This window comes from Manis javanica, chromosome 9, assembly GCF_040802235.1.
Source record: "Manis javanica isolate MJ-LG chromosome 9, MJ_LKY, whole genome shotgun sequence".
Taxonomy (NCBI): domain Eukaryota; kingdom Metazoa; phylum Chordata; class Mammalia; order Pholidota; family Manidae; genus Manis; species Manis javanica.
In genome coordinates this window covers 51939598-51953162 of record NC_133164.1, presented here as the reverse complement: position 1 = coordinate 51953162, position 13565 = coordinate 51939598, and the positions used below count along the sequence as shown (strand labels likewise).

Here is a 13565-nt window from a genome sequence, read left to right as displayed (position 1 = left end):
CTGCTGGTGGGAATGTATGCTAGTTCAACCATTGTGGAAAGCAATAAGGAGGTTTGTCAAAAAAATAAAAATAGAAATATCATTTGACCCAGGAATCCCACTCCTTGGAATTTGCCCTAAGAATACAACTTCTCAGACTCAAAAAGACATATGCATCCCTATGTTTATTGCAGCACTACTTACAATGGCCAAGATATGGAAGCAACTTAAATGTCCATCAGGAGATGAATGGATAAAGAAGAGGTGGTACATATACACAATGGAATACTATTCAGCCATAAGAAGAAAACAAATGTTACCATTTGCAACAACATGGATGGAGCTGGAGGATATTATGCTCAGTGAAATAAGCCAGGCGGAGAAAGACAAGTGCCAAATGATTTCCCTCATTTGTGGAGTATAACAACGAAGCAAAACTGAAGGAACAAAACAGCAGCAGATTCACAGACTCCAAGAAGGAACTAGTGGTTACCAAAAGGGAGGGGTGTGGGAGGGCAGATGGGTAGGGAGGGAGAAGGGGATTGAGGGGCATTGTGTTTAGTACACATGGTGTGGTGGATCACGGGGAGAACAGTGTAGCACAGAGAGAAGGCACTTAGTGGATCTGTGGCATCTTACTACACTGATGGACAGTGACTGCATTGGGGTGTGGGTGGGGACTTGATAATATGAGTAAATGTAGTAACCACATTGTTTTTTCATGTGAAACCTTCATAAGAGTGTATATCAATAATATCTTAATTAAAAAAAAGAACTGATGGTAGGGGAAACAAGACTGTGAAGAAACTACTTTTAGAAATTTATACTATGAGAATAAACAGATTAATGTTTAAGACATTAAAAAAAAAACATCACAACCACTTTTCCCTGTTAGACCAGAGAAGCAGGGTCTGTTCTCAGCTGCCTGTATGGGCCACTGAACCATGCTGAAAGTGAACCCCACTGAGCTATGATTTGGTATTTTTGGCTAAAAAATCAACTGTTATCAAAGCATATGTCAATACAAAACAAAAGGGTTAAGATATAGAAAGTTTCAGAGTAGCAATATAAAATATTTCCTTAGTAATAATTTTCAAATAACTAAGCTATAACTTCATTTAGCTTTATAAAAATAGCTTTAACTATATCTCATTACTAAAAATATACTTGGTTTACCAAAATTGGTTTTAAAAAAAGTTAAAAATTATTAATCAGCACTCTAAGGGTAGACCAAAATCAATTAATATCAGTACAGAGGAGCCATATTTCACAACTACCAGAGGCAAACAATTCAAAACTGAAAGGCAGGCTACACAAATCAGCTGCATGATTCTATGTAGTTTGATTAGTGTTTGGCAAGTGTGTAGGCTCCGCTGGAGTTCAACGCCCAGAAGTTTGAAAACCAGAGTTTACTAACTTCCCTGGCAACGTATCTATGGAGGTCTCCACTTTCATTCTCCATCACAATGTGCTCTTCTTACCTTTATGGCATTTGCCCCACTCACATATTAACATCTGATTCTTTTCTGACTCCACCCAGCTCTTGAACTGGTTCACAACTGTGTTCTAAAAGGCAAACATAATCCTAGCACAAAGTATATGATGAGTAAATATGAAGGGTTAGATTGAGTTATAACATTATGAGCAAAGTGCTGAAGGTTACCTATTGTCAGAATTTTAAACTTACACTCTCAATTTGAATCCATCCATTAAATTATTTACTCATTCATTACAAAACGTAAAGAGTGCCTATTTTATGCTAAGCCATGTTGCAGCCCTGAGGAGAGAGATGAAATGCCTAGTCCTTTCACTCCCGAGGCTGGCAGTACATGGGCAACATAGATAAGTAAACCTAATTACAACACATTAGGTTCCCATCATCTTCCAAAACACTGAGGTTGGTGTACATGATCCTTCAAGATCTGGACCCTTATGTATGGTCTCAGCACCCAGGGTGCACCCAGAGCACAGTGGGCAGCTAACCAAGACCAAAGCCTCCACAAACGCTCTGTGGGGGAGAAACTCAAGGATGGAAGGGTGAGTACGGTTCTGAGTGTATGTCTGTAGGGAGGGAGTCCAAAGAAGGGGAATTTGCAACTTAAGGCAGGGATAGCACAACCTAAGGGACACACAAACACACAGATGAAGAAAGGTTAAGGTAAGGACTGGGTATTTTAAGTAGTGTGATGATAGTAACAGGGTGAAGAACAAAGAGATGCCAGAGTGTGAAGAGAAGTAATCTTGAAAAACCTTTAATCATGCTAAGGAATACGGATTTCATCTTTACTACTAAATGGCTTTAAGCAGGGAAAAGACACTAATCATTTGTTTTTGAAAAGATGATTCTGGCAGCTGTGTAGAGTGTCAGCTCAGTGGTCAGAGACAACTCTTATTAAACCGTGGGAAAGGTATTGCAAGACCTGAGGTCAGGGTGGCAGTGGGGCTGCCATGCAAGAGCTTTCCATGAAGGTTTGAGAGATCTGAATAGAGATGAAAAGGATTTAATAGTTTTCATAGATGAAGAATTAATAGGAATTGGCGACTATCTGGTTGTGAGGAGTGACAACAAGGGAGCAGTTCAGATGACTGCAGGTTTCACGTTTGGAATGAAAATCAGCTTACGAGTTCAAACTACCAAGAATTACCACTTAAAGCACTTATAGAGTAATTATAACAGGCTAGAATCTGTGTGCACTAAGTTATACAATATTAGATTACATTACATTATATTAGATATCTTATTTCATCCCCACAACTCAAAAAGTAGCAATCCATTTTACATTTGAGAAATCCAAGGCTCAGAAAGGTTTGTAACCTGTCCAAGTTACAAAGTACATGTAGGTTATGCAACTAAATTCTGTCTTCCTAGGCCATCTACTAGAGAACAAAGGAATGGCAAAGAATTTACTGACATTATTCTAGAAGAACAGACAGAAAAGGCTGCATGTATGGCTTCTTTTTTTTCCTCTTAAAAATACTCAGGGCCATTCCACAGTTATATCTCAGTCCTGTACACACTTGTACAATCCTTAAAGATGAGCAAGAAGAGCTGCTGGTAAGATAATACTATGAATAACAACTTAGTTTACTAACATAGATAGGGCTTTGCAAGCCAGGCACCTGTAGAACAAAATACTGATAAGATATATAATCATATACAGCATTATATTTGAGGTATTACATTGTACCTGGGAATCTGAGAGGGATGTTTGTTTTTAGTATTAATTGTAATAAAAAGGATCACAGTGATTGCAGAAATAATTTATGAAGGCTGTCACATATACTTCCACTGTAAATTAGCAGTGAGTATTATTAGTTAATGGATACATTAAAAGTTTCACATTCATTTAAGATTTTCAGACTGTACCAGAGATTGCAACAATGCATTAGCCTCATTCCCTTGGCACAAGCTCTTCTGCTTTGAAACCATAAATTGCTTTGTACAGAACATGTATGTAATGGGAAGTATCAAAACAAAATAATTATCTTGTTTGTACTGGTCACCAGAAAACTACAGATTTCTAAAACCTAAATTTTCTATTACACTGTAATCATACTTAAGGAACAGAGAAGATATCTGAATATGATAGATGCTTTAAAAGAGCCATGAAAATAATACCAAAAGAGTACTTCATGTTGTTTTAATAGTTTTTAAAGCATATCATTCCATTTCCTACAAAACATCACTAGGTCATCTTACCCATCAGTTTTAATTCACAATGTCTTCTTTTCACTCCCCACAAACCTGCCTGTATTCTCATTTTCTACCCTTAGCTACAGGCAGCATTTATATGCCAATCCTCCCAAATTCAACAACTCTACTCCAATTTCCTCCTCTTCCTTCTCTCTTCCCTTTGGACACAGCTCTCCAGTCTTTACCCCCAAGATCTCTCATCCATCTCTCCTTTTCTGCTATTATAGGTGGTCTGATAAATACTTTTATTGTGGTTTCCTTGGACACTACACCAGTGTTCAACTTGGGCTTCCTGCTAAATTCATCAGTTTTGTCAAATGCATCTATCTGATAGGAAGCCACCAAAAAGGGTTCCTGTGCAGCACTTACAATTCTTTTTTAATAATAAGCATTTGTGATTAAAAAAACGTTCAAAATATATTTAGAGTGAAAAGACTTCATTAGAATGAAATGTCTTCCTCCCAAGCCCACCCCCAGCTAACCAGGTTTCCTTCAAAGGCCAATATTTGTCAGCTTCTGTGTATCTCTCCATATTCTCTGCATATACAACAAATACACGGCATTCTGAGATTTAAATACATGTACGCACACACAAACACAGAGAGTAACATCTTACACATGCACACTGTTTCACATCTCACTTTTCCCACTGAAGAAAAAACTTGGAGTTCAGTGAGTATTGTTATAGACAAAAATTCTTTTTCATGGTTGCATAACATTCTACTGTGTGAGACACTTCATAATTCAATTCCAACCAGTCTCTAACTTGCATATATGGACTGTTTCCAATCCTTTGCTACTACAATGTGCAATAAACATCCTTGTACATATGACTTTGCACAAATAAACAGTACATTTCACTACTGCTCCTAATTCTGATGACATGGGCAACATTGATAAATCTAAAGACATGCAAAAACTTTCTTCACAATCCACCCTGTAAAGTGTGTATCTGGATCATATTGTGTTAAACCTCATGTTAAAATTGTTTAGCGGTTTCTCAGAAGTCACTTTGCATACAGTCACAACAGTCCTTCCTGATGGGCATGCTTCCAGCCATCCTGCAAAGGCACATACAACCTGAAGCGAGTGCCCGTCAACAAGACTTTACCTGTACAGAACCACTCTGAGTTCTTACAGAGGGTCACCAAAAGAGGACTGGCAGCTTTGTCCTGACAGCTTTTCTCATATTATGAGCCTAACAAATAGGGCAGCTCTAATAATACTGTTAGACAACTATGAAAAATTAATTCTTGCTACCATCCCTTATTCACAGACTTCTGAAAAGAAAATTGCCAGGGTTTGTGCAGAAAGCAGACCACAGAGGCCAAATGCTCATCCCTTATAAACATGAGATACACAGAACAGACATACATACAACACATAGAATACACTGTGACTCTTCCCACTTTATATATTATGCAGGCCTATGAGACTTCTGGTTATTACCCTAGTAACTACCCACTGTCAGTCTACTAAATAGCGCTGTGCTAGAGTGTTACAAAGCATTAGTGAAGTGGGTAAAGCATCCCCTTTGCAAGGACAAGGACTCTCACCAGCTGATCCAGACAGACAGTGTCATTAGGCCATGCCTGGATCAATGGCAGACATCACTCAATGTTGCTGGAAGGGGATTAATTAAGTTCTGATGTCAAGGGTCAGGTTATCATATGGCCACACTTTCTACTCTAAGATGTTGGCTCTGTTCAAGAGCTTCCTGCTACTAATCTGATTTTTTCCTAAGATTCAGAGATCAACTTCTGCCTTGAGCTCCATAAGGGGAGCTTACCAGGTGCACCTGAAAGTATCCTGGACAGTTTGTCTGAGCCTTTATAAACTCTGATCAGCCAGCACAGCCTGAGCACCAGGACTGTCCAAAAGCCTTAAGATGTGCGACCAGCAAGTCTCATCATGTGAGGACCAACAGAACTTCCACAACAGCAGCACAACTCCAACTGGGTGGCACTCACCCTGCCTAACAGCAACAGGGAGATTGCTGCTGACTCCACGTGTCTGTTGCTGACTAGCGTGTACTTGATCTCCTGTAAGTACCAACGTGACTTTGCCTTCAAGCACTGTGATTTGGTCTTGGCAAAGTTTAAACTGGATCCATAGACTACAGAAATGTTTAAGGTAGAAACTAGTGAACTAAAAATGAAAATCTTTTGACCACTTTTTGGTTGGAAATTAAATTCCTACCTGAGACCTATCTCAATGCAAAGGGTGATCAAAACTGCTAATCTTCTCTCTTCCATTAAAGGTAATTAGTCTAATGACCACCACAAGACCTGATATTGTGTGGCAAGAAGCATCTGCTCATCATCAGTGGGTATGTTGTTCTACATAAACCTCCTCACTGGTGAGGTAGTAAGGATTCACTAGGAATGACCAGATTGAACTAAACCTAATTAAATTAAAAATAATAGTTATGGATATTAAAGTCATAATTATAGGGGCTTGGTGGTGTCTGTGCACACCAGGACAGACCACCTGATACAACTGATCCACATGCCAGGACATCCACAGGCTGATGACGCCAGCAAGCCCAGGTTCTCAGAGCTGCAGTTTCCACGATACTAAGGACATGCTCACTGGTTCTTGACTGACTTTACAAAGTCCATTTGAACGATTTAGCGAAGGCTTCTAGTGAAGATGAAGACATTCGGAAATCTACTTGAAATGTTGACAGAAAGGTACTAATGAAGGTGGAAACAAAGGCACAGTGCTTCCACCCATACCTTATCTCCAACCCATGATTTTAGTCCAGCAGCAAAGGACCAATGGTTTCTTGCCTTCTAGGAGTTCAGTCTGATGATGCTCACAATGGCTTTAAGAAATCTTCCTCTGGGTTATGCATTCAGAAAAGATGCAATGCAACATCACTAAATGAAGAGATAAACATGATACACCCACAGAAACAATGATATTTTATTTCCAAAAGCCTTATATCTATGTTACATAAAAAAGGAATACAAATACCAGACTTAACTTTAAAACTGTCAGCTTTCATAGTATAAATACATCTAAACTAAGTATAAGTCAATTTTAAAAGGTAAAACAATAAGCACTTAAATTGTACTAATGTGGTATCATTTCAGAGCACTGTAAGATCATTTAATCAACATAGACATAAGACATATGAGGTTTGCCATTATCAGGCACCTAGTAATTATGTGCGACCACTGCAACAATTAATCATAGGCAAGAATCAGGTTTGTAAGACTTATTGTTGGTATAAAAATAGTCTTAGTCACAATGTAAAGACTTCAACAAGAATACAAGTATCTATGGGTTTATTAAAATACAGCATCATGGGGGAGAATTAGGAAACCATGTTTTCTAAGCTAAACTTGAAATGACATTTTTCTCCCAAAGAAAAACAGGAGTTCACAAATATCACTCATTCATTCAGCAAGACACATTCCTTCATTCATTCAACAAATACTTCTGGCCTTTCTCCTCTGTGCCAGGCCCCGGGCCAGCCCTGGGGATGCAGTGGTAAAGAAGACAGCTCTTGTGCCTGCAAAGGAATTTTGTCTCCACCATCTCTCCTCACCCTCTCCCAATACACACACCATGCAAAGGTCTCTCCAACAGCATTCCTGAAGGACGGCCACATAGCTCTTGCTGTGAGGTACAACGCGACAGCATGTGTAGTGTCCAGCACAGTGCCTAGCAATCGCTAAACCCACTCCTCCTTGCCTATCCCAACAAACCCCACAAGCTGAGAACCCTGAATTCTGCACTAGCCTGTGCAGAGCTGTTAGCCATCCAACCTTGAGAAATTCATTTCAGCACTCGGAACCTGAGTCTGCTCTGAGAACTCTCTTCTTGAAGGCCTCTTTCTGTTCACAGGGAAGAGATGACTAGGGAGATTTCTAATAATGGGCAGAGCTATTACCTTACAAGAGGCCTGCCTGTTCTATCAGATGACTCAGGTTAGAAAGCTCTTTTTTACATAAAGCTGAAATTATCCCTCTATGCATTCAACCACAGGTCTTTGTCCTGTACACCGCACTACACAAAACCCACCTACTGCCTTTTATACATGCTAATCCCTCCAATATGAAAAAGACATGTCACATTTTCCCAAAGCTTTAAATTAAAACGTGCCCCTTAATGGCAGTCAATCCTCATAATTCCCAGACCTTTTTATAATATTGGTTACCTTACACGTGAGCTCTTTATCAACATTTGTTTAAAATATAGCATCCAAAATAAAATGTAGTATTCTAAATTTGTAATATGACCAGAAAGTGCTTGCTATATATCTGGTGACCCAACACAAGACTCTAGGATTGACTTGGAGGGAAAAAAAACAACTGAGCTGTGACATACAAATCCATTAGAGGAACACGACCTGAACCATCTTTCTTTACAAGTCCAAATAAAGAGGCAGGAGAGCAGAGGGTGAAGACTACAGACTGAGGCCAGAGGTGAGTTCAGATTCTAGCTATTTATATGCATTAGATATTATCTTCTCTGTCTCAAGTTTCTCATTTATAAAATGGGGAGCATAATAGTATGCTCCTTATAGGGTTAAAACCTTATGGGATTAATCTACAGAACCGAATGGGTCATCAGATATAAAGCATTTAGGAGAGATACACAGTGGTTAAAAGCAATATTATCAAAAAAGGTTGAGAACTTATTTAAGTGATTATTTATTTTGGTGATTAAATACCTGTTTTGTGATGTGTGTTAAAAAATGATATGTAAAGGAAATAATTTTTCTTTACTTCCTTTGTAACTAAAGATTGAGATATTAATGGACAAAAGTAAACTGACACTCTCTTAGGTTCAAAGGATGTGTTCTCTCTCTTAAGAGAGATGAACTGAATTATATTAATGGAAAGGAAGCTAAGGAGAAAATAAACAGAAAGCAAACATTAAAGAAACAAATTCTTAACATTTTTCCCCTCCTATTAAAACACAGCCTGGTCATTTCAACTGTACTCTGAATGCATAATTTCCAGCATTTTATGTGCCATAACAGTATGTTCTCTTTACTGGTTTGTTTTATGCATACTTTTTAAGAATGCACAATCTAATACTAATCAGCTTCAGTCATGTCTGCTATGGCAAGTGACCCCTGAACTAAAACGACTTCGTTCCAGTGCTCAATTAGTACTAAAAATAAGTGCTCTCACATGGTATCTGCACTTCATAAAACCAAGTAAACCAGCATGGATGTGCAGTAACCATGGCATTTCAAACACACTTGTAGATCACTGACTAAAAATTTTTAAGAGTGGCCAAATAAACCAAATTAATTACCTCTGTATTTCTTTCCAGTTAAAAAGAGGGGGGCGTTCTTTATAAGCTTCCATAGAAGTTTTAATGTCAATTCAATAATTTCTGTAAAAATGATGACTCATTTTCTTAAGGTTTAACCTAATCTTCATTAAAATTTAAAGAAAAAAACAGTGATTGCAACAGCACACTCCAAAAGCCTAACATAGACCACATGATTATGATGACTTTCAAATCACTAAAAAGCTCACTTTGGCAAATAATATTTGCCTAACAAGGAACAATGTGTTTTCATTCATTACAGAATGGTTGCTTTTCCCAGTAACCCTTATTAATATGAGACAAAAGTGGAAATAAATCTTCACTGTATCCCTGAAAGAGGGACGGGATGGAATGTTTTCTCAAGATAATGTTCATCCACAACCTCCTACAAAACTCCCAAACTTTCAGGAGTTGGCAACATACTATCACTTGTGAAGGGAATACAGGGATGATAAGTGCATGGTAACAGCCACTGACATTTATTAAACTGTATGTGCTCACCACTGTGCTAGGAAATGCAGTGCGTTACCACATTTCACTTCATCCTCATAACCCTGTGAGGCAGGTGGCGTTGTTATCCTGAATTACAAATTAGGATTGGGATTAACTAATTTATCCAAGGCCACCAGGACCCAAACCCAGCTGTCTGACTTCACAGTCTAAGCTCCGTAATTGGAGAAATAAAAAAAAAGCAGGGGATATGCCTATCATGATCAGTGAGAAACACACAAAGAGAACAGGCAAAGACTATCCAGACTATCCAGACAGAAGGAATATTATGTGATATATAAAGAATTTTAATCCAATGGAAGAACCCTGGATTGGACATCAGGAGGCCCGGGATCCCTTCCAGGGGAGCACCAGTCTGACCAAGGGGAAACCAATTCTCCCCTCCAGTCTAATAGAAGAACACACGCACATACAGAACAGAGGCGTGGTAAAGATAAAATGCTAAAGTAAAAGTAAAACTAAAAAAAAAAATGTTAAGGAGAAAATAAAACTCCAGAACATCGTATCAATAAAAATGTAATAAAAAAAATGAACAGTTAAAAAGTGAATGACAAAATGAAAAATGCATTATAAATTCCACAGTCATGGACAATGCCAAGGTAGAACTTAAAACTACAAATAAATGAATGATAAACATTATCTTAAAGGCTTATAGAATGCCAACACAGTTCTCAGGAATCGTTCTTTTCCATTCTCTGATCGCATCACTGACACCTAACGTCACAGGAAATGCTTCCAGTGTTAGTGGGTTCTGCTGTCCTTGCTGCCTGTTGTAGAAGACATATGTAAAACCGTAACCATGGTAAAAATTAGCCTGATTGAAGGTAATTAAAAAATACATGTGCGTGTGTGTATTTTTAGTTTATTATATCTGTTTATTTCAAACTGAGACCTGGAAGAGAGGAGCCCAGCTATTCTGTGAGACCAACAGAAACTGTGCGATAATAAATGGGCATTGTTTTAAGTCACTGTTTGTCGTACTTTGTTAGGTAACAAAAGAAAATGAATACATGAGGTGATTTAGACAACCACAAAAATAAGACAATCATTATCTTCAGAGATGGTGGCAAAGGACTGTGCAAGAAAGGAAAAGTAATGATCATGCAGGTAGGGCTTAACCATGTCCGCAAATCCTCTTGACTCTACTCAGTGGTGTTTACGTCCTCTCCCCTAGAAGCTCAGCCAGTCCTAGCCACCCGCTCATCATCAACAGAATATTACTCAGTAACTGCCCAGGTTTAGCCAGCTTCTGCCCTGCTCTCTAGAACTTCATTCTAGAATCCACTGTACTGGAGAGTCTGGTAGTGGGTTTGGGGGCAAAGCACAGCCTTTTCACTTTCTGTTTACTAATTATCAGTTTTCCTTGGACTATTGTCCCATGTCAATATATCAACCTTAGAAATTCCCTGGAGTGAAGGAGTGGCTGCAGCAAAGCAGAACTTAGCTGTTCCTGGATTCCTCAGCTGTACCACTACTACACCGGGCCATTCACCTTTGACATGAAGTAGCCAAAAGAGCAGCATCAGTAGCAGTCACTGTAATCCAGGCAGGTGGGAAATTTAAATATTTAAAGATAGGGAGGATTGTTAATTACTGGTTGAAAACTTTCATTTTATACCTTGGAAAGCTTATACCCTAGAAAAGTTCTATTCCATTTTATTCCCTGGAAAGACTGATTTGCTGTAAAACTCTAAGCAATCTGCCTAACATTTTAGCCTCTACATTTCTAGTCCAACAAACCTCAGAAACAATATTTACTGGAGTGAAGAAATTTCTTGAACTTATTTCAACAAAATGTCTTCTCATGCCTACATAAACTTTCACCTTTATTAATTAAAATCAGCAAATACTTATGGATAATGTACTATGAGGTAAAATATAGGGCAGAGTCCCTGTCTTCGAGGAGGTTATAATAAATATTAAGTACCTAACTAAACAGAAGGCAGAATACAGTTAGTTCTAGAAGAAAGGTACAATAGAGGAGACTGCATACAGTTGGAGGTTTAAGAAAGAGCTGTACAGAGGATTTGAATAACCATTCCCCAAATTTTTCAGTTTTCACACCACATCCTAGACCTTGTCTACCTGAAATTATTCCATCCTTCACCTAAATTTTGGAACCCTCTTTCAGACTAAACTCCAGATCCCTGTTGAGGGGAAACCCTTATTCCCCTCCCCTGCAGGTCTCCATGGAGTGAAGGATTATTGCTTACTCCCCAGGGAGGGCATGTGGTTCATCTGACTAGTCACCCTACCCGATCTTCACTTGAGAGGAAGGAGGAATAAGCAGCATTTTGGCTTTAGGCCTGCAACAGTTTATCAGAAGTTCTGTATTTAGTGGTTGTTGGGTCCCATTCAGCTGTGAGTAAAGCTGCCCCTTATTCCTTGTGTTACATTCTCAAAAACTGAGAACCTAAAGGGAGAAGATGGATGAGTTATGGATCCCTCAAACATTCACAATCCAGTATGCCCTGCCCTATAACCATCAACCCTGGATCACTTTAGTTGTTCTCTACCCCTATCGTAAAGAAAATGCTGTAGGCATTGGAAAAGAGAACATTACTAAACCTGGCCTCCAATCTTTGGAAGACACTACTACCTTGTAATCTTCTATAGGTCCCTGTTTCATTTCATTTCTCATTTTCTACAGGAGCTCCTCCAAACCTAAGTTCTCACTCATAGCAGATGATCTTGTCTTTAATTTCACTGAGAAAACATCAGTACAGTACTTGGGTTTGAAGTATATGATCCGCCCGCCCATACACGTTCCTTCTCCTCGTCAGAGCTTATCTCCTCCCTGTGCTCTGGGTCCCAAGCCCCTAAGCTTACCTACAACCATGCTCCACCAATTATCCCCTCTCCCGAAGCTTCAACTTATGATTCTAACAATTCTTTCCTCTCTTCATACAGACTCAAAACCCATTTTAAAAACAAAACAAAAGAACAACCACAACAAAACCAAAACCCTCTGCCTACCTGAACATTCTTCTGACTATACCGGCTCTCCTTGCAACAGCCACGCTTTTAGAAAACGTCACCTACGCTGGCTGCTCCGCCTTTCCACTTCACATTTGCAGTGCCCCTGAATGCCTGCCCACCCTCCCCTGAACTATTCACATCCATGTAACCAACTAACCTCCAAGCTAAGTAATTCAACAAATGCTTTTCATTCTTCTTGGACCTGACCTCCCTGCAGCACTTGATGTTTAACAACTTCTGTCTTGAAACTCTCTTCTACTGGCTTTTCATGACATCATTGCCTCTTGATGCTCCCTCTACATTTCAGCATGCTCTCTTCTCAGTCTTTATTGGTCAAACTTTAAATTTCAACATTTTCCCAGAATTTTATTCCTGGCTCTCCTCTCCTCAAACTACTCTCCCTGGGGAGAGGGGAATTATCCCACATGCCCATAAATTAATAAAACTAAATCTGAATTCACTTGCTTCCTCCCTCACCCGCACGCCTACCGGTGCGTACCTCCATCTGTGTCCATCTGTCTGCCATGCCCTGGCATGCTTGGGTGAGGAACATAACCACTACTGTCAGTAGTGGTGGCCTCCAGGAGCAGGCACTGGGAGTGTGGGTGGGGATGCAAACAAAGCCAGAGCAATGTATTTTAGGGGACCTAACGAATACGTATGTAGTGACAGAAAGTACCCCCAATGGACTTTACTGGACTAGACTCTGAATATCTTCAGTTAAGTGATATATATATATATACATTCATCTCTGAATCTCTTGTGGTTAAGCACAAGTGCCTGGCACACAGTGAGTACTCAACTCATATGTTTTTGAATGAAAAAAGTAGAAAAAAATCGGTATGAGATAAGCTCTCAGGAACTGGTAGAATTTCAACAGCTACAGACATAGGAAGAGTCCTGGGAGTTAGACGGAATGGGAAAAGCACAGCTACAGACAGAAATAGTGGGCTGCTGGGGTGGGTGTGCCAGGACAAATAATCACCAGCAACACTGAAACGCTCAGACATGCCATTTTACAAGACTTGAATATGCAGTTGCAGATTAATTTGATAGGCAATGGCAAGCCAGTGAGACCTTTTAAGCAATGTGATTTGCTAGTGCAAAG

At 39.3% G+C, this 13565-nt stretch overlaps 1 protein-coding gene across 3 annotated transcripts in view; it reads right to left on the bottom strand.

Moving 5' to 3' along the window:
• DGKH (diacylglycerol kinase eta) overlaps positions 1-13565 on the bottom strand; it is a 199297-nt gene that overhangs the window by 105819 nt on the left and 79913 nt on the right. The gene's annotated exons all lie outside the window — the stretch shown is intronic.